The 23090-nt window shown below is 36.9% G+C and overlaps 1 long non-coding RNA gene across 1 annotated transcript in view; it reads right to left on the bottom strand.

The window, feature by feature from the left end:
* Positions 1–21898, bottom strand: part of LOC149535952 (uncharacterized) — a 140495-nt gene extending 118597 nt beyond the window's left edge. Inside the window, exons 1-2 of the long non-coding RNA XR_016357050.1 lie at positions 21595–21898; positions 21430–21493 (exon numbers count right to left, since the gene is read on the bottom strand). This is a non-coding gene — a long non-coding RNA (uncharacterized LOC149535952). The remainder of the gene's footprint in view (positions 1–21429; positions 21494–21594) is intronic.
* Between the last annotated feature and the right edge of the window lie 1192 nt (positions 21899–23090).

Here is a 23090-nt window from a genome sequence, read left to right as displayed (position 1 = left end):
TTACCGAGTTGGGATCGACTATGGACTGATTTCACTCAAGAGGAGTTTAGACTAAGTCTTGTCAATAGGACCAACAAGAGTAAGAAGAATGAGGTGGAACAAGAGAACGTTGCCCTAGCGAGTAAAGGGAAAGCAAAGAAGGGATCTAGCAAAAAATCGAATTCACAAAGTAAGAAGAAGAAGAAGGACCTTTCTAAGGTCAAGTGCTTTGGATGTCACGAGTTTGGCCACTATGTCAGTGATTGCCCAGAGAGGAAGAAGGGTAAGAAGCAAGTGGCAGCTTCAGCAAGTGTGGAAGAACTCTCTAGTACAATGGAAGATGAGTTTGCACTCATAGCTTGTATGGTTATCTCAACCTCACAGTGTGTTTGGTATATAGATAGTGGGGCATCATTCCATATGACAGGAGTTAGAGAATACTTCTCCAGTTACAAGGACGAGATACTTTACCGAGTTGGGATCGACTATGGACTGATTTCACTCAAGAGGAGTTTAGACTAAGTCTTGTCAATAGGGCCAACAAGAGTCATAAGAATGAGGTGGAACAAGAGAACGTTGCCCTAGCGGGTAAAGGGAAAGCAAAAAAGGGATCTAGCAAAGGATCGAATTCACAAAGTAAGAAGAAGAAGGACCTTTCTAAGGTCAAGTGCTTTGGATGTCACGAGTTTGGCCACTATGTCAGTGATTGCCCAGAGAGGAAGAAGGGTAAGAAGCAAGTGGCAACTTCAGCAAGTGTGGGAATGGAAGATGAGTTTGCACTCATAGCTTGTATGGTTATCTCAACCTCACAGTGTGTTTGGTATATAGATAGTGGGGCGTCATTTAATATGACAGGAGTTAGAGAATACTTCTCCAGTAACAAGGAGGAGGACACCAAACTCAACCCAGTGGGGAAAGGGACTGTTCAGTTTCAGAGGGAGAATGGAAAGATAATTCCACTTCATGATGTGTTGCATTGCATGTGCCAGGCTTAGGTATGAATTTGATTTCTATATTTGTTCTTCAGGATAGGGGGTATAATGTACTCTTTAGAGGGAAAAATGTGTTGATTAAGCACAAGGATTGGAAATCACCCATAACTATTGGAGTTAGGAGTGGTCACCTTTATAGATTACTGTTCGATACTCCTAAGGCACTCATGAACAACAGTAATCCTAGAGATCTTGGAGAGCTATGGCATAGGAGGATGGGCCATATTCATCATGGAGCACTTAGATTGCTTCGTGAGACAGTGACAAGTGTTCCAGAGGTGAGCACAGAGCATGACGATGTACGTAAGGGAAGTGTGTTGGAGAAGTTTGCGAAAGCATTTTTCAAAGGAGTGACACTAGATCTGAGGGTGTTCTTGACCTAGTACATTCAGATGTTTGTGGACCGATGTCGACGAAATCTCTCAGAGGATATGAGTACTATGTTACTTTTATTGATAATTTCTCTAGAAAGATCTAGATATACTTCTTAAAGATTAAGGATGAGGTTTTCAATCGATTCCAAGAGTTCAAGGCTCTTGTGGAGAATTCGACAAGAAAGAAGCTAAAGGTTTTTCGGTCAGACAATGGAGGCGAGTACAACGAAAATGTCTTCCAGGTTTTCTGCACTAGAGAAGGAATCAAGAGAGAGTGGACTGTTTCTTACAATCCGCAGCACAATGGAGTTGCTAAGAGGAAGAACCATTCTATATTGGAGGCAGCAAGAGCTATGCTACATGACCAAGACATGCCCCATTACATATGGGCAAAGTGTAATACAGCAGTCTATATCTAGAATAGAGTTCCACACAAGGTACTAGAGAAGATGACACCGGAGCAGGCTTTCACAGGGAAGAAGCCAGATGTTGGTCACTTCAGGATATTCGGAGTTTGGCATATTGTCATATTCTTGGAGATACACGTACAAAGTTAGATCAGGTTGCAAAGAGGGGGTACTTTGTTGGGTACAGCGAGACCTCAAAAGCATATAGGATTTTCATTCCAGGGACAAAGAATTATTGTCAGACGTGATGTCAAGTTCATGGAGGACAAGGCATTCAAGAGATCCAAAGATTTGACAGCAAATGATTAGAGTGAGCAGCCAACAGAAGCTCCAAGACCAAGTCAAGGGCAGCAAAGCTCAAGTACAGTTACCAGTATGAGTGTAGACTCAGGTAGTGAAGATTCACAAAGTATGGAGCAACAAGTGCAACAGGAAATGCATCTAGAGTACTTAGAGGTTGACATTTCATCCTCTACAGTTGGCATTAGGAACTATGAGGTTCTAGATACACAAAGGGATACTCAGGAGTTTGTGGGAGCTCCTAGGAAGAGTACTAGACAACGGAGACAACCATCTAAGTTCAATGACTATGTGGCATTAGTTAGTCAACTCATAGATAGTGAGCCTTCTAGCTATCAGGAAGCTACAAAACATCAGGTATGGCAAGATGCTATGGTTGAGGAATATTCCTCAATAATGCATAATGATGTGTGGGAAGTAGTGCCTAGACCAACAGATAGTGCAGTAGTTGGATCACGCTGGATCTATAAGATAAAGCAAAGTGCAGATGGTAGCATCGAGAAATACAAGGCTAGGTTCGTGGCAAATGGGTTCTCTCAGAATGAGGGAATAGACTATGAGGAGACATTTGCTCCAATTGCCAAGTATACTTCTATACGAGTTGTAATCTCACTTGCAACACAGATGGGATGGCAGATCCATCAAATGGATGTCAAGACAGCATTTCTTAATGGTGAGTTGAAGGAGGAGGTATACATAGAACAACTAGAAGGCTTTGTAGCACACAGCAAAGAGACCCACGTGTGCAGATTGAAGAAAGCATTGTACGGACTCAAGAAGGCTCCTAGAGCATGGTATGAGGGCTTTGTGAAGAGTGAAGCGGATGCTAACCTCTACTACTTCGTGGTTGGGGGTGAGATTCTCATTCTTGTTCTTTATGTGGATGAACTATTTCTTATAGGTTCACTAGGGCTCATAGTGGACTGCAAGAGGAACCTTGTAGAACAGTTCGAGATGAAGGATTTGGGACTTATGCACTACTTTCAGGCATGGAAGTGTGGCAGACAAATGGGAAGATTTTCCTTGGTCAAGGGAAATATTGCATTGAAATCTTGAAGAAATTCGGGATGGAGGATTGCAAAGCCATGTCAACACCCATGATCACAAATTGGAGGAAGGTAGATACATCCAAGGAGAAGGATGTAGATCCCACTTTATACAGACAATTGATTGGTTCGCTTATGTATTTGGTCAACACTAGGCCAGATATAACATTTGCAGTTAACTCTCCTAGTTAGTTTATAGTTGAACCAAAGAGAATGCATTGGACAGCAGCTAAGCATGTGCTACATTACTTGCGTAGTACAATTGAGTATGGGATCAAATATGTCCAAGGTGAAGTTATCAAGTTGATAGGCTATACTAACGCAGATTAGGCAAGAAATACAACGGACAAAAGGAGCACTTTAGGGTGTTGTTTCAACTTAGGATCAAGAGTTGTTTCTTGGTTCAACAGGAAGCAGAAGTCTATGGCTCTGAGTTCAACGGAAGCAGAATACATAGCAGCTAGCATGGCGACATGTGAAGCTATATGGCTTTGGAAGTTGTTAGTAGCTTTGTTTGGTCAAAAGGTTGAGACTACTGTGATACATTGTGATAATCAGAGTTGCATCAAGTTGTCTAAGAATCCAGTGTTTTATGATAGGTCTAAACATATAGATATCAGATATCACTTCATCAGAGATTGTGTACAACGGGGAGTTGTTCAGCTATAGTACATACCTACGGAGGAGCAAGTAGCAGACATTCTGACTAAGGCATTGGGGAAGACAAAATTCATCTTCTTCAGAGATAAGTTGGGTGTCATGCAAAACAGCTTCCTCGCTAAGAGGGAGTGTTAGTTTTGGTAGCTTGGACAGTTGTTCGTCCATATACTATTATTTAGTATATAATTGCTTTTGCTAACAAATTGGTTAGAGTAAGGTCAATTATTTATTAAATAATTGACTTCTTTAAGAAGCAACTAGAAACCAATTTTGTTAGGGTTGGTAAGTTGTTTTATATCTCAGCTATCGATTGTAAATCGATCTTGGCCGTTGGTTTACCAACAAGAGTAGTATAAAAGGGGGTCTAGGGGGCATTTGGAGATGAAGAAGTTTGGAGAAAAAAAATTCGTGCTAGCAAATGAGTTTGTAAGTTTGTAGTGTTGGCAAACAGTCTTGCAGTGTTAGCAAGGGCACAGTGTTAGCGTGGAAATAGCAATGGGGAATATCAATGGGAGAAATTAGGAGGTTGTCGGAGTTCTGCCAATGAGAGGCAAGAAATTTTGTATCTCTTGATTTGCTGAAGTTTAATATAATTCCTCATCTATAGCACTGGTTTTCCCTTAAGGGTTTTTCTAGGGACAATTTGTCCAAAAATATTGTGTTCGTTGTGTTGTGAATTTCTTTCCGTATTTAAGTGAAGTTGCAGTTTTGTCATTTTTCAATATTAGCCGAGAATTTGTTTTCAGCAGTTGAATAATCGTTTACGATAGGAGATTAATGATCAGTGACTGCAATAGTTGATTTTTCACAACAAATTGATAGGGTGAAAAATAGCTTGAGCTTCAGGTGAATTCATTGACATAAAAATCCCTGTGTTTTACGTATGCCTTAAGTGGCATCATTCAATTAAGTTGAATCATAGTTTTGAGTTGAAAAATATTAAATGTCAAACTCTGTTTCTAAAATGCAATGGGCAAAGAAAAAGCAAGAATTGTTGTTAGCATTGTTTCCTCATTCAACAAATTCCCAACCACCTCCTTATACAATGATGGAATGAGGTATACATAGCCTTTATGATCCAAATTCCATATGGATATAGTTACAACACATTCTAGCATTTATAAACTTTCATGTTTCGCTATATTGCATTATTTACAATTTTGACATGTTTATACATTACAACATTTTAAACAAAAGTGAAACTTTTGCAAGATTAACCCAAATGACTCCCAAACATGCCTAATATATTTAAATAGTCTAAATACCCAAATTGTACCCATAAATGATCCTAGACACCTTAAACCTATCATTTTCCAAGCTCTCAAAGATGACGATTTTGACCCAAATCATTGTACAAGGTGCTCCTCCACCATTGTTCGAGTGCCTTTAGAACAATGAGGTGATGAATAGAGGTTTGGCATTTTTTTTTGTTGAGACTTCTTGTGGCAAATTGTTGATATGATAGAAAACCAGACCCTGTGTTGGATCCCACTGGGTTAATAACATCTCGCCCTTACCATAGCCAATTCCACACACAGTGAATTTTCAAACATTTCAATCTCTTGTACGAAAATATCATCCTTGTGCACAGTACACTCATGGAGGAGGTACATATTAGAAGAAGAATCAACAATATTCTCCAATAGTTCATCTCAAAAAGATACATGATTAATAAGTGTTGAAAATATATTCTCACACCAAAATGTCCTTATTTGGAGTAAGAGACTTTAGGAGGGGTGTAAGGTGATATTAGAAAGGCCAAAGAAACATCACAATCATCCAGTTTATTCATTTTAGTGGTACCAGGAAAGACCCAACGCACAAACAAGCACGAAAAAAATGATATTTTATCTCAAAGTTTACATGTAGTAAAATTACCACTATGAAAACCAAATACAGCCACCACGTTCAAAGATAGCCAAATACAATACACTCAAAAATGAGCATGTGACTATAACATCAGCCAATCACTACAGAAACTAGCATTCACATGGACCATAGAATTTGCAATTCAATGTAACTTTAACTAATGGAACACTCTGCAATGATAAAAGATTTAGCAATACATTTTGAAACTAATTTAGACGCAACACAAAAGAGTACGTACACATATCGAGGATATCCTAAACTAGCCTCAATCTAATAACTAAAATACATGTGGGTACGTCCTTCGTGGTGCACTCCCCTAAACATACTATTTATGATTGCTATTGAACATGATACAGAAGAAAGCTTAATATGAAACGGAACCAACAATGTCAAACATTTGAAATATCCTCCATATGATTTTGAAAAGAGAAAACCAAGTGAGAGTGATTGAATTCAACAGTAAATCATAAAAATGTCGGCAACTTAAACAATAAGTCAAATGTAAAAAGGGTCACAAAATAGACGGATAGAGAGGTTTAGTGACTATTCTAGGTATAAGAAATTTTAAAAATTCAATGCTAGTCCTTACAAAGTGGAACATTTCATTAATATCCAAAATGAAAAATCAAACATGAAACACTATCACATAAAGAGTAACTAATATTAGCCACATTTGAGGAAGCAACCACCGCACGATACCTAACAATACAACATCCCTAGTACGCTAGAGAAAATACCCAAGCACAATAGGCAAAATGACTTGTCTGACTCCAATACAATGCAACAATTAACTACTAGAATAACCAACTATGCTTTTCACTCAAGTTGTAGACATTTATGAATTTAATGCAATGCGGTCACACCAATAAGAAAAGAGACATATGTCATAGTTTTCTAACACTTCCATGCAAAATACATTTAGCGCAACACCAATAACTCATCATCATGATCTTCCTACAAAATTATTGGAAGTGTTTAATTTTCCTGTCATAAAATAAATAAATAATCAAACCATTGTTTATGGGCCAATTCATTTAGTATATCTCGGACCCATTTTTATTTAATTGTTTAATTGGTGTGGCCGTCGGCTATCTTTGTAAACCCTCGGGAGTTCCTCCGAAGAGTATTTAAGCACTACATATAGGTAGTATTTGGTATGCGTCTTTGGATTATTTCTTTATACTGCGATTTCTTGTTGGAGTTCTCAATTGTTTGTCATTTCAGAAGTGAGAGATCTTCCCTATTTGGCTATTTTGGTTTCGGTGGGACTCAACCTTCACCCTATTCCGTTGTGTACGGTTTGGCTCAGAATATGCAAATTGAAGCACCATCTATATGCGGAAATATCATTACTATTTGGTAACAAGTTGTATGTATCTATTTGGTCTCTGGTATTTGCAAGTTATTTGTGTTTGATATATATATCATTTGCATTTTCAATCGACATTTCCAAAATTCCTACGCATTCCCTCTGCCTTCGATCACACAACCTCCTGCTTGCACCATATGGACCCTAGCCTCCACCGTATGGTCGTACGACATCATACCAACTGTACGCCCTCATCTTCACCCCATCGTACGACTCTACAGGCCTCCGCCTTGTCCCACCATACGGCCAACCCAATCAATACTGTACGAACGATTGTACAACCATATTCTAGCACCGTATGGACACCTCTTGCATATAGTTTCTGTGGATATATGATTATGAAGGGTTGGAAGCCGTTAGGAACATTACTATGGCATCAAAGCAAAAGATCATGCCAACTTGTGGATTGTGAATGAAAGTTTATAGACGCAAAAGAAGGAGATCCCATTTAGTTGATAGAATGGCAGATCAAGAACCCACTCCTTTGGAAGTCTTGGCACTCTTGAGGGATCTTTTGAGGAATTAGGCACAGATCAATGACACTGAGAGACTTACGGAAGAAACTCTTTGGAAATTGGTAGACAATAAGATATCTAGGGTACAGAATGGTCACAATAACAACTTGGTTTCGAGAAAGGCGAATCTTTATCCGACACGCTCGACTTTCCATGCTAACTTTCCCTACATGAGTGGAAGTACCTCATGGAGGAAGGAAACCAACCTTTGAGGAAATTCAAGGACAGTTGAAAGAAGATTGGAAGAATGCAAACTTGGAAGAGGATATATCCTACAAAGATTACGCAGAGTTGAGAATGAGATATTTCGGAGTCAGAAATCAAGGATATTTTAACGATGATCTCAAAAGAAGGTTAAGTAAATCTGTCACCATTTGACGAATCCGGATCAATATATGCGCAAGCATGGGAAATGAAAGTTGATACTTCCAACTTAATCAAATGCCAGAAGAAGAAGCAGTTGAATTTGCAGCACTCCACTTGGAGGGAGTGGCGCATGAATGGTGGCATTATGGCCTATCATACTAGGGCATGACTAAGTAAATACTGAAAGATTGATGGATCGGTTCGATGGTAAAGATCCGAAGCTTAATCTTAAAGAGTTGGCATGATTGAGGCAAACTGGATCGGTCGACCTCTACATCACAGAATTTCAAAAACTCTCTATTTTGGTTACGGACATTTCTGAAAAAAGACGGATAGTGCTCTTCATGGACGAACTGACAGAACTGTTGAAGGTTGGGTAAAAGGTTTCAATCCTGCCACCCTTTTGGAGGCTATAAAAAAGGCGCAAAGCATGGCATCATCATTGACATCATCCTCTCGAGGTTACTCTCACTCCAAACCGCTAGTATTTCCAAGGGACAAAGATAACAAACCTCTGCCGAAGAAGCCTTCGTTGGACATAGCTACTAGACAGGAGCTCCAAAGGAAGAAATTATTTTTCAATTGTAAGGAACCATGGGAACCTCAGCACAAATGCCTCATTAAAGGGAAAATACACTAAATCAAAGTCGTGTTTGATGATGAGGATGATCAAGAGAATCTATCCACAGAGGACTATCAATCCCACAAGGACTCCAAAATGGTTAATTTGAACCGTATGAAGAGGATCACTTCATTAGTACAACGTGGAGGAACCATTGCCCTAGCTGGTAGCTTGAAATGTACGGTATTTCAAGTATGGGGAACTCTTCAAGGACATAGGATCATTGTGATGCTTGATACCAAAGCCACTCTAAACTTCATAAACTCATCTTTGGTGAAAAGAAGAGGTCTACCTACAAAGACGCACGCAAGATTCCAGGTCAAGGTCATCAAAGGAACACTTTTACCCTACATGCACCTTGTTCCTTAACCGAGTATCACAATGGCTAATCACACTATGACAGAGGATTTCTTTATAGTGGACCTGGATGATATGGAGGTTATTCTAGGCATACAATGGATTGAGACACTAGATGAATATACACAGAGTTTCAAGCGAATGGACTTCACTTATTGTTGTCAATGGAAAGAAGGTTGTTCTTCGTAGGACAGCCAATGAGGGACCAAAAGTTTCAGCACAACAGATGGAGGCCATTTTTTGACATGATGCCATTACATGGGTTGCAAATGTTTTGTTTCGGCAGAACCAATAAAAGGACAATGGACACCCCACTGGGATGATGATCTCCAAAATGTCTTAAGTACCCATGATAAAGTTTATATGGACATTCCTCCTAACATACCTCCCATCGTGGGTTTGAGCATACCATCGAGTTGGAAGCTGGCGCCAAACCAGTCATCACCACACCATACCACCATCCCAAAAAATTTCAAAGATGAGATCGAGAAGACGATTCAGGAGCTACTCGAGAAAGGATGGATTTGTCCTAGCGCTCGCCCTTTTGCATCATCAGTAGTATTGGTGAAAAAGGATGAGACGATGTGCATGTGTGTGGACTATCATGTGTTGAACAAGAAGACAATAAAAAATAGATACTCTATTCCCAGGATCAATGAATTGTTGGATGAGCTACATGGCATGGTTTATTTTTCTAAAATAGATCTCCATTCCGGATACCATCAAATCCGCATGCAAGAAGAAGACATGGAGAAGACAACTTTTCGTTGTCACTATGGGCATTATGAGTTCTTGATCATGTTATTTGGGTTAACGAATACACCAGCTACTTTTTCGTCTTGCATGAATCGCATCTTCAACAAACATTATAGCAAAACTTGGGAAGAACACCTGAGACATTCGGATGAAGACCTAAGGATCATGAGGGCTCAATCCTTGTTCGCCAAGCAATCCAAGTGTGAATTCAGAATGATAGAAATATTGTAAGTAGGGCACGTTATAGTTAAATATGGAGTGTAGGTCCACCCGTAGAAGATTCAAGCTATCCTTGACTAGCCCCCACCAAAATTGCTCTCTAAGTTGTCAGGGTTCTTTGGACTTTGCAATTATTACCAAAGGTTTGTAAAAGGATTCTCTCAACTCAGTGCATCGTTAACAGATCTGACTAAGAAATGCTCCTGCCAGTGGAATGAAAAAGCGCAACACACTTTTGATAAGTTAGAAGAAGCAATGAGCACTTGCTCAGTTCTCACCTTACTAGACTTCACTCAACCATTCATTCTGGAGTGTGACGCATCCAAAGAGTGCATTGACGCAGTACTGATGCAAGATAAACACACTATACCCTATGAGAGTGGGAGACTTACACAAGCGGATCATCTATATTCCATTTATAACAAAAAGATGTTGGCCATTGTGCATGCACAGACCAAGTTCTGACAATATCTGGTGGGTGCCAAGTTTGTCGTCTGTACCGATCATTATAGTTTGAGATATTTTTTGGAGCAACAGGATCTGAACAAGAGGCAACAAAATGGGTAAGTAAGATTCAATTTTTTGATTTTGACATTGAATATGTGAAGGGAAAGAACAATGTGGTTGCAGATCCTTTTTCACGAAAACCCATCATCTGCTTACTGTCTCATATTTCAGCAGACTTGAAAGCACATTTATTGGTGTAATATTCCAAAAATACATTTGCATGTAAGCTAATGGACGACACTCAGGATAACCGATACAATCTAGTGGATGACATCATTTAATATAAGGATCGGATATACTTAGTGCCTGAGTCCAAATTGAAGCAAAAAATCTTAAAGGAAAAGCATGCCTCGCCCTTGGCTAGGCACCTGGGGTTTCTCAAAACATATAGACAACTCAAGGAGAGGTTTTCGTGGAAGGGACTTAAAGGAGATGTATTGTAGTACGTGCGGTAATGTGAAGTCTGTTAGAAAAACAAATCTGAACACACTTTACCTTTCAGGTTCATGCAACCCTTGCCTATACCATAAAAGTAGGAAAGTATCTCTATGGACTTCATCACTAGACTTCCTAAAGTAAATGGAAAGGATTGTAACTTTGTGGTGGTTGACAGTCTGACGAAGTATGTTCACTTCTTTGCCATCTCCTCAGATTTCTAGGCTACACAGGTAGCCGATTTATTTTTCAGAGAAGTTTTTCCTCTGTACGAGTTACTGTGAAACATTGTTAGTGACCAGGATAGTCGATTTCTCAGTATTTTTTGGACAGAATTGTTTCAGTGGGCAAGAATAGAATTGTCACCAAATACTAGCTACCACCCTCAGAAAGATGGAGATTGTAAACAAGTTGCTAGAAGGCTACCTCCAGAACTATGTTTTGGCACAGCAACAGACATGTGTCAAATGGATGCATCTGGGGGAGTATTGTTACAATACCACTTATCACATGTCCATTGGGATGGCACCCTTAAAAGCATTATATGAGTATGAACCCATTTTATTTATCAACATGCTACTGGGTGACAGTCGCACACCAAGGGCAAGGGAGTGGCTTCAGAAAGGGCAAGACATCCTGAGATTCTTGAAGGAGAACTTACAAAGGGCACAAAATCAACAAAAGATCTGCGCCAAAAGACACCAAATCGAGAGAATTTTTGAACTAGGAGACTTGATCTATCTCAGGCTCCATCCATACAGGCAAAAGGGAAAGAAAAATTGAAGCCACATTTTTATGGTCCTTATCGTGTAGCTCGTCGCATCAATGAAGTTACCTATGAACTGAAACTTCCAAAAGGGAGCCACATCCATAACATCTTTCATGTCTCCTGCTTGAAGAAAGTTGTGGGACCAAATCATTGCAATAACCACAGATCTTTCGCTGCTCAATGAAGAAGGGAAGCTTATATTAAAATCAACCGAGACCATTGATGTACAGGAGAAGACTCTGTGGAACCATACCCTGAGGGAAAACTTTGTACGCGGAAAAACTTGTAGTTGGATGATGCGACTTGGGAAGGTGAACACATTCTACAGCATCTAACATTGCATTTGGTTGAGGACAAGCAAATTTTGGGACAAGAGGACTGTAATGTTCTCGTCGTAAAATAAATAAATAATCAAACCATTGTTTATGGGCCGATTGATCTAGTATATCTCAGACCCATTTTTATTTAATTGTTCCCATAACGTCTTTCATGTCTCCTGCTTGAAGAAAGTCGTGGAACAGAACATCGCAATAACCACAGATATTTCACTGCTCAATGAAGGGAAGCTAGTATTAAAACCGGCTGAGATCATTGATGTATAGGAGAAGACTCTATGGAATTGTACCTCGAGGGAAAGCTTGGTACACTGGAAACACTTGCCATTGGATGACGCGACTTGGTAGAGTGAACACATTCTGCAACATCCGACATTTGCATTTTCTTGAGGACAAGCAAATTTTGGGACACGAGGACTGTAATGTTCCTGTCATAAAATAAATAAATAATCAAACCATTGTTTATGGGGCGATTGATTTAGTATGTCTCGGACCCATTTTTATTTAATAGTTTCCATAGGTGTGGTTGTCGACTATCTTTGTAAGCTCTCGGGAGTTCCTCTGAAGGGTATTTAAGCACAACATGTAGGTAGTACTATTAAGATAATATCTTTAATATCTTTATTAAGATATTATCTCCTTAGTTAAATACTTTCTATAATGGTCAACTACTTGTCTATAGTCCATCTTTCAGTCTAGATAGGAATGTTTCCTATCCTATCTCTTTTGTCTTCGTTCCAGATAGGAATGTTTCCTATCCTGTCTTCAGTCCACATAGGAATGTCCAATTAAGATATTATCTCCTTAGTTAAATACTTTCTATAATGGTCAACTACTTGTCTGTAGTCCGTCTTTCAGTCTAGATAGGAATGTTTCCTATCCTATCTCTTTTGTCTTCAGTCCAGATAGGAATGCTTCCTATCCTGTCTTCAGTTTTGTTTCTAATTTCGTCTTCAGTCTACATTGTTTCTTTTAAAAACAACGTCCTTGTAATTCTTTATAAGGAACACATTTGTTCCTTTGTTAATCAATCAATCATACAGAAATCCGTTGATCTACCAATTCTTGAATCTTGTAAGATGGTATCAAAGCAAATACTTCAAATTTTTTCAAAAAAAATTATAATTTCTATTGAAATTATTTGTTTAAGTTTTTTGGAAATTACTTTTGGTTTTTCACAAACAACCCGACTAGGGTTTCTGTTCGTACACCCAATCACGGCCAGGGTTTCTGTTTGGTCTGTTTTTTGAAAAACGTCAATTGCATCCTTTTCTTAAAAGCACGGGTTTTAGCGTCTAGTTTTTCTCTGAAAATCGCCTTTTTTCTTCAGCAAGCTCATGTGGTATCAGTCATTTTACTAGCTCTTGGCTCTAGTCTTTGTTTCCACTTGCGACTAGAAATTCGCGGCTTTCCGACTCGTGGCTCTGCATTTTTTTTACAAACCTTTCCACCTACCAAATATGCCATTGTTTGAGGTCAAACACAATCATTTTCGACTAGAAATTTGCGGCTTTCCGACTTGCGACTGCATTTTTTTTACAAACCTTTGCACCTACCAAATCCGCCATTGTTTGAGGTCAAACACAGTCGTTTTCAAATGGCTCTATTTTTTTAATAAAATAAAATCCCAGCCATTGCCAAATCGACCATTTTTTCCAGAAAATCAATGTTTTTTTTTGCAGATTTGACCTCCATAGCTGCCAACTAAATTTTTGCTTGAAACCCTAATTTTTGGGGTCAAAAAAAATTTTGATTGTAAATTCTTGATGGGTTTTTCGAGACCTCAACTGGGTTGTCATCCGTTTTTCTGAGTGACTCGATTTTCGTCCAGCGGATCCAAAAATCGACAACATATTCCTTCTGGGTTTTTCAAGCTCTCTTCTAGGTCACTCTGATTCTTTTGGGTCTTCCGTATTTTTGCCTCAAAGAACGTGCCTTCACAATTTTTCACAATTTTTCATTGAAACACGTGCCATGGCATCTCTAACACAGATATTCTGCTTAAGCATAATTCCAAATTCAATGGTCACAATTATGTAACCTGGAAGCAGCGCATCATCACAATTTTTGAATATGGGAACACTGATCAACTTGTTCTAATTGTTACGAAGAGTTCGACTTCTTCGGATCCTGATCAAGGCAAAGCTGCATTTTTCGCCTTCTAAATCTGTTTCTATTTTTTTGGGTTTGTTGATTTTCTTCTTAAAAATCAGTTCATGTTGTCTGTAATATGCAAGGTTGCGTGAGATTCTGGGTTTTACCGTTTTTTTCACAAAAATGAAGTTTTGTAATTGCAATCTGTTTTGAGTCATAGCACTCTTCTAGCAAAGCTTCTTGATTTAAGCATTCTGTAGATCCAGGGAGGGTCTCAGTTATCACAAAATGTTCCGACATTCGTATGTTGACCATTAAGGGAGGTTATTAAGATAATATCTTTAATAAAGATATTAAGACATTATCTCCTTAGTTAAATACTTTCTCTAATGGTCAACTACTTGTCTGTAGTCTGTGTTTTAGTCTAGAAAGGAATGTTTCCTATCCTGTCCCTTTTGTCTTCAGTCTAGATAGGAATGTCTCCTATCCTGTCTTCAGTTTTGTTTCTAATTTCGTCTTCAGTCTGTATTGTTTCTTTTAGAAACAACGTCCTTGTAATTCTTTATAAGGAACACTTGTTCTTCTGTTAATCAATCAATCATCCGGAAATCTGTTAATCTGCCAATTCTTGAATCTTGTAACAAGTACTTGGTATGCATCTTTGGATTATTTCTTTATACTGCGAATTATTGTTGGAGTTTTGCATTGTTTGTCATTTTGGAAGTGAAAGATCTTCCCTATTTGGCTATTTCGGTTTCAGTGGGACTCAACCCTCACCCTATTCTGTTGTGTACGGCTTGGCTCAAATCTAGAAAATCGGAGAACCATCTGTATGCAGAAATATCATTACTATTCGATAACAAGTTGTGTGTATCTATTTGGTCTCTAGTTTTTGCAAGTCATCTGTGTTTGATATATATATATATATATATATAATTCGCATTTTCTATCCATATTGCCAAAATTTCTCTACATTCCCTCCGCCTTTGATCACACAACCTCCCCATACAACCTCTTGCCTGCACTGTACGGACCCTTACCTCTACCATACGGCATCATACCAACTGTACACCCTCATATTCACCCCATGGTACAACTCTACTAGCCTCCACCTTGTCCCACCATATGACCTACCCACACCATATGGCCAACCCAGCCAATACCTTACAAATGACTGTATAGCCATATTCTAGCACCATACGGACACCTCTTGCGTACAGTTTCTGTGGATATACGGTTGTAAAGGGTTAGAAGTCATTACGAACATTACAAAGTGCAACAAAGCTTCAACATTCTGCAAATTTGCATAATCTAGAGTTCTATAGTATCAAAAATCTTGCCTGAGACGCATTACAAGGATTTGTAGTTGATGCAGAGAACTCTATTGAGGATTCAAACTAGTCAAAACAACCAACAACTTGAACAATTTCTTGGGAGTTAAAGTTCTTTTCATTACTCCATAGATGAGTTGACCTAGATTCATAAGTGCAAGTCTGTGTAGTCCAGAGTTTTGTACCATAAACAATATTAACCAAGATGCGCTACAAGGATCAGCATCTATTTGATGCGAAGGGCTCTATGGAGGATACAAACTAGTCAAGACACTTTACAACTTGAACAATGACTTGTTACTTCAAGTAGTTTTCAAGATTGACTCAAAAAGGCAAGATGAGGGCATACGGACATGACTACAAGGCTCACTTCATGCAAAAAACATTTTCTAAACAAGACCAATGTTGCTATGACTTTTAGAGCATCATAAGACATCAAACCACCACTTTCAATGCTTGACATCAACTTTTACCGACCACCAAAGGTACTTCCTTCATTAAGTACTTCTAGGACTACTAGCCCTTGCAACCTTTCTTTTGGGCAAACAATTTTTAATCTGCGATAATAGACACAAAAGAAAAACCTGATTTAGATACTGCTTTGGCGTATATATAACATATCTTATTTGAAGCATAGAAAATTTCAAAACACACAAGTCAAAATTGGTGATTTTGGTTTCTTTAAGGACCCCAATTAGGCCTACTTCATGAAGCAAGTGTATCAAATATTCACATCCAATACTTAATTTGAGTTTTTGAGGCTTAAACAAGTGTAGAAAGTATTACTAAGTAATTGGAAAATATTTGCTTGCTATTAACAGTGATCAAGAGATCAATTTATACAAGAGAGTGAACAATGTTTCCTTAAGAAACAATTGTAAAAAATAGAAACATTCTATACTAGAAACAGAAAACTAAATATTACAAACATTCTAAAATTTACAGAAGATTACAATAGATAACCATTAGATACTAGACAAAGATAATAGAAAGTATCTATTATCATAATACCCTCCCTTAATGGTTAATCTATCTAGAGCATGAAGCTGTCAAAAAGCGTAAAAGGTAGATTATGTCTGCTCAAGGTGCTCTACACTATTCGCTGTGGGCTGCGAACCAAATTGCTTAAATAGGGCAGCTAAGCGCTTCCGACATTTAACATTCATGTGCCTAAACTTGTGGTAAGAGTTGCATTGAATGTGAATTGAAGGGTGACGCAGAACAGAACTCAAAAAACCCAAAAAGAATCTATTATCAATTTCTAGATTGGCTGGCTCAAAAATTGAGACAACAAAATTGAGGCACCCAAGAAAATAGACAACCCAATTCAAATATCATAAAACCCACCAAGAATCTATTAAAAAAATGAATTTAGTACAAAAAATTAGGGTTTTGAACAAAAACAACTTACTGCAAAAAACGGCGAAAATGTGAAAAAACAAAAGCAGACGGATCTGGACAAAAATGGGTTGCAAAACCTAACCAGAAGTCAATGAATTCATATCTCTCAAAATGGAAACCCTAGTTGGAAGCAAATATGCATGCAAATAATTTTGAAAATAAAAGGCAGATAAATTCAACCAATAATTTACATTTATTTTTGACAAAATTTAGAGTATTGGCTCTAATACCATGTTACAAAGTAATGGAAAAATATTTGTTTGTTATTAACAGTGATCAAGATATCAATTTATACAAGAGACTAAAGGATGTTTTCTTAAGAAACAATCGCATAGAACACAAACATTCTATTCTAGAAACATAAAACTAAATATTAGAAACATTCTATTATTTACAGAAAATTACAAAAGATAACCATTAGATACTAAACAGAGATAACAGCAACTATCTATTATTGTAATAGAAAGGCCTGAATATGTCATTTAAGAGATTTACAATCATACCCAAGACTCCATTTTGCAAAACCGTTGTTCTAACTAGCTGTTTTAACAAGAAAATCAATAAAAACAGCACTAGGGCTTAATTAATTTCAAATAAAACACAATGAGACCAACATGCAAGCTCCAAAAAATCAGTTAAAACACTAAAAGATAATAGTCATTTTTGTTTCAAATCTCCAAATTTGTCCTTAAACACTTATTCTTTGGACAAGTTTCAGACAAAGGACCATAACTTTATGCAGACTTCATGACATTAGACCAAACAAATTGCGAATGAAAGAGGACTCATTCCTCTATCCAAATATGTGAATTCCATATCACATATCTTCTGTCCAATCTGCTGCAACCGCATTGTTTCACAAAAATCAGAAAATTTTAATCCTAACAATCAATGTGCGCCCAATGCCATTTCAAGGTGGATTCAAGGTACTCTAACACACAGGCATCTGCACACCATTATCTGGCCCTACCAATCTGTAAAAGGCATAGAAATAGAAGAAAATATTACAGAAACCACAAAATTTCATGGTGATATTATTTATTTTTATTCACATCCTCAACCACCTATTTATACAGTGATGGAATGAGGCATATATAAGCCTTTATGGACCATATGATTTCAGTCACAACACATTTCAGTACTCATGACCTTTCATGTTTCAATAGATTGCATTTTTTTGCTATTTTTGCAATTAATTTTCATTCACATCCTCAACCACCTATTTATACAGCAATTGAATGAGGCATATAAGCCTTTACGAACCATACAATTTCAGTTGCAACACATTTCAGTACTCATGACCTTTCATGTTTCAATATATTGCATTTTTTTGCAATTTTTACCAATTATGGATGGCAACTTATTAAAAAAGACTGCAACTTTTTCAAGATTAACCCAAATGACTCCCAACCATGCCTAATACATTTAAATGATCTAAATAGGACTTATCGAACCCATAAAACAACCTAGCACCAAAAACCTATTATCAACCCTAGCTCAAAAACATGACAGTTTTGCCCAAATTGACCCTACAAGGTGCTCCTCCACCATTGCTCAAGTGTCTTCAGAACAATGGGGTGATGAAAAGAGGTTTTTCTTTTATATTTCTATCTAGGATCCTTTTGATAAATTGTTGATATAGTAAAAAATGATATTTTGTGTTGAACACCACTGGGGAAATTACATTTAGCCCTTAACATAGCCAATTTCACAGATTCACCGACTTGTCAAACATGTCAATCTCTTGGAACACAATATTATCCTCTTGAACCAAGCTACACTCATGGGAGAGGTACCTATTAAAAGAGGAATCAAAAGTATTCCCTGATACTTCATCTCTCAGAGTAGTTGATTGTGAGGCACTAAAAATATCTTCCGACACCAAAATGTCCTCATTTGGGGCAGAATCTAGGAGAGGTGTAACATGAAGCCAAAAAAACATCACTTGCATAAAGTTTATTCATTTAAGTGGTACTAGGAAAGACCTAACCCAAAGACAAGTCAATAAAGATGATATTTTATCTCAAAATTGGCAGTATGTACTAAAACTTTCCAATATGAAAACATGTTAATATGTTCAATTTTTTCGTGTATGATGTCTCATGCAATAAATTTAATGTGATTTCTAAACCATATATATGCTATTGATAAATCAATGAAGTGCATGTGCATAAACTAAGCAATTGATGTCATTTGCTAAGCAATGAAAGTCAATAAGTAATGAATTTCAGGAGGAATGGATCTAAATCCGAAATATCACATGCAAAAATCAGTCCTGAAACAAAAAGTCATAAAGTATGCTAGTGTAAGAAAAGTTGTGTTCACCAAGACGGAAAAATGTAATGTAGGGAATGGAGAATAATCTAAACTAGTCATCTAAACAAGGACCAACTACCCTTTCTCCTTTAGGATTCTACATTTGTTGGAAATGAGAACATACAAGTAAACTCAGAAAACACAAGAAGGCCATATAGCATGCAGTTGAGAACATAAAAAGAAAATAAGCAAGATGGAGTCTGAAATCTACTAATAAACCCTTTTGCAAAACCCTTGTTCTAACTAGCTGTTTTAACAAGAAAATCAATAAAAATGGCACTAGGGCTTAGTTCATTTCAAACAAAACACAATAGAACCAATGTGCAAGCTCCAAAAAATCAGTTAAAACACTAAAAGATATTCCAAAATCGTGATTTCTAGAATTTTCCGATAGTCATTTTTGTTTCAAATCTTCAAATTTGTCCTCAAACCCTTATTCTTTGGACAAGTTTCAGACAAACGACATAACTTTACGCATACTTCGTAACATTAGACCAAACAAATTGTGAATGAAAGAGGACTCATTCCTCTATCCAAATATGTAAATTCTATACCACATATCTCTGTCCAAACTGCTGCAACCACATTGTTTCACAAAAATCAGAAAATTGTAATCTTAAAAATCAACGTGAGCCCAACGCCATTTTAAAATGGATTCAAGGTACTCTTAACACACAAATATCTGCACACCATTATCTGGTCCTAACAATCTGTAAAAGGCATGGAAATAGAAGAAAATATTACAGAAATCACAAAATTTCATGGTGATATTATTAATTTTCATTCACATCCTCAACTACCTATTTATACAGCGATGGAATGAGGCACATATAAGCCTTTATGAATCATACAATTTCATTTACAACACATTTCAGTACTCATGACCTTTTATGTTTCAATATATTGCATTTTTTTGCTATTTTTACCAATTAATTTTCATTCACATCTTCAACCACCTATTTATACAGCGATGGAATGAGGCATATATAAGCCTTTATGAAGCATACAATTTACGTTATAGCACATTTCAGTACTCATGACCTTTTCTTGTTTCAATATATTGCATTATTTTTCTTTTTTTACCAATTATGGCTGGCAACTTTTTCAAGATTAACCCAAAGGACCCCAACCATGCCTAATACATTTAAATGATCTAAATAGGCCTTATCGAACCCATAAAATACCCTAGCACCAAAAAACTATTATCAACCCTAGCTCAAAAACATGACAATTTTGCCCAAATTGACCCTACAAGGTGCTCCTCCACCATTGCTCAGGTGTCTTCAGAACAATGGGGTGATGAACAAAGGTTTTGATTTTATATTTTTGTCTAGGATCCTTTTGATAAATTGTTGATATACTAGAAAATGATATTTTGTGTTGGACATCATTGGGGAAATTACATTTAGCCCTTAACATTGGGGTGATGAACAGAGGTTTTGATTTTATATTTTTGTCTAGGATCCTTTTGATAAATTGTTGATATACTAGAAAATGATATTGTGTTGGACACCATTGGGGAAATTACATTTAGCCCTTAACATAGCCAATTTCACACATTCACGGACTTGTCAAACATATCAATCTCTTCGAACACAATATCATCCTTTTGGACCAAGCTACACTCATGGGGGAGGTATATATTAAAAGAGAAATCAAAAGTATTCCCCGATACTTCATCTCAAAGAGTAGTTGATTGCGAGGTACTAAAAATATCTTCTCACACCAAAATGTCCTCATTGGGGGCAGAGTCTAGGAGAGATGTAACATGAAGCCAAAGAAACATCACTTGCATAAAGTTTATTAATTTAAGTGGTACTAGGAAAAACCTAACCCAAAGACAAGTCAATAAAGATGATATTTTATCTTAAAATTGGCAGTGTGTACTAAAACTTTCCAATATGAAAACATGTTACTATGTTCAATTTTTTCGTGTATGATGTCTCATGTAGTAAATTTAATGTGATTTCTAAACCATATATATGCTATTGATAAATCAATGAAGTGCATGTGCATAAACTAAGCAATTGATGTCATTTGCTAAGCAATGAAAGTCAATAAGTAATGAATTTCAGAAGGAATGGATCTAAATCTGAAATATCACATGCAAAAATCAGTCCTGAAACAAAAAGTCATAAAGTATGCTAGTGTAAGAAAAGTTGTATTCACCAAGACGGAAAAATGTAATGTAGGGAATGGTAGAATAATCTAAACTAGTCATCTAAACAAGGACCAACTACCCTTTCTCCTTTAGGGTTCTACATTTGTTGGAAAGGAGAACATACAAGTAAACTCAAAAAACACAAGAAGGCCATATAGCATGCAATTGAGAACATGAAAGTAAGCAAGCAAGATGGAGTCTGAAATCTACTAATAAACATGGGCCTGAAACTAAGATATAGAGTTGCACCTGTTGCTCCAAGCTGATCCTTGATTGGATGGACGTTATAGACGAGCACCTTCATTCCAATAGTCTGCAAATTGAAAAAATGAAATCAGATCTTATATCAGGTGCATCTACAAGCTTTCTCTTGAAATAAATGAGCGACATTACATGGAGTTTCATGCTAAGTACCCAACTCCCTGAAACTATGGTGCTAATCATCAATCTCCTAGTGCATTATTATATTGGATGTCTTCACACTCCAAACCTTTGAGATCCACAACTTTCAACAATCACTTATATTTGGACCTACAAAAGAGAGAGCAAATGGTGTTGGTATTATATAAGGGCTTGCCTTAGTCAAGCCCCATTTTATGAAAAGGTCACCCCAAAAAATGCTAACATGAAAAGGAAATCTAAAGTGTTAAGTAAATGATTACTTTGAAATGAAAAGAAAGTCTAAGGTCTTACGTGAATGCTAGACTTGAAGTAAATGCTTGTATTAAAATGATTGTTATAAACTAAAGCAAGTAAAATGCCCACACAAAGCAACATGTAGTGTTCTTGTTGTGTATATTATGTAGAAAAGTAATTCATTTTTGTGACACCAAAGAAAAAATAGAGTTAGCATCATTTTAGCCTAAGTCAGCATGAATGTGATCGACATAGCCACAGTGGCACTAATAAGCAACAACAAGGCACTGGTCCGAAAATAAGCTATGCATCCATTTGAATATTATTACAAAAAGTACTCACAAGGTCATTTAAAATTAAAAAGATAAAATTGCAAGGACATTAACATAGGGCATTTCAAAAAATTTAAGCCTCTGAGAGTAAGCTAGAAATATGGAAAGCTACAATGACTGCACAACTTTAGGAACATTTAAAATAATTTCACGAATACAAAATATAATTAGATTTAAAAGAGAATCAAAATACTACAATAGTCTTACTTTAGCAGGAACGACAGAGCAATATAACAATAAAGGTTCAACATGAGCACGGCTAATATGTGCACTTCTAAACCTACATTTAGTAACAACTTGATAGGGTGAAAAATCGCTTGAGCTTCAAGTAAATTCATTGACATATAGATCCTTGTGAACCATAGTGTAGGAAACGACAAAACTAATAATGCATATTAGCCAAATAAGAAGAATCGTTCCCGACATGAAACCAACCCATTGTGCATCTTAAGATCAGAGTAAAAATAGGGCCACAAATATAAGAAATTTAATAGGTCTCAATTGAATCTTAACTAAAAATAAAGTTAGGCGTTATTATTAAAAGAAAATAATCAAGAACAATTCAAAGCAAGCTTTGTCTAGCCACTCAAAATATTGTAAAATATGTTGAAATATTTATGAACAAGCCTTTAATTGAGAATATCAATCACTCATATCACTATTTCATACGAAGGTTTTACCTATGCCTTGAGTGGCCTCATTCAATTAAGTTGAGTCATAGGTTTGAGTTGAGCAAGATTAAATGTCAAACTCCATTTCTAAAATGCAATAGGCAAAGAACAAGAGAGAATTGTTGTCATCTTGTTTCCTCATTCAATAAAATCCTAACCACCTGCTTATACAATAATGGAATGAGGGATACATAGCCTTTCTGAACCATATGAATTTAGTTACAACACACTTTAGCACTTATAAACTTTCATGTTTTACTATATTGTATTA

The sequence above is a fragment of the Cupressus sempervirens genome, chromosome 10, assembly GCF_028749045.1.
Source record: "Cupressus sempervirens isolate cs-2001-9-10 chromosome 10, ASM2874904v1, whole genome shotgun sequence".
In the NCBI taxonomy this organism is placed as follows: Eukaryota; Viridiplantae; Streptophyta; class Pinopsida; order Cupressales; family Cupressaceae; genus Cupressus; species Cupressus sempervirens.
The sequence above is the reverse complement of the archived record's forward strand: the minus strand, read 5'-3'. Positions and strand labels throughout refer to the sequence as shown.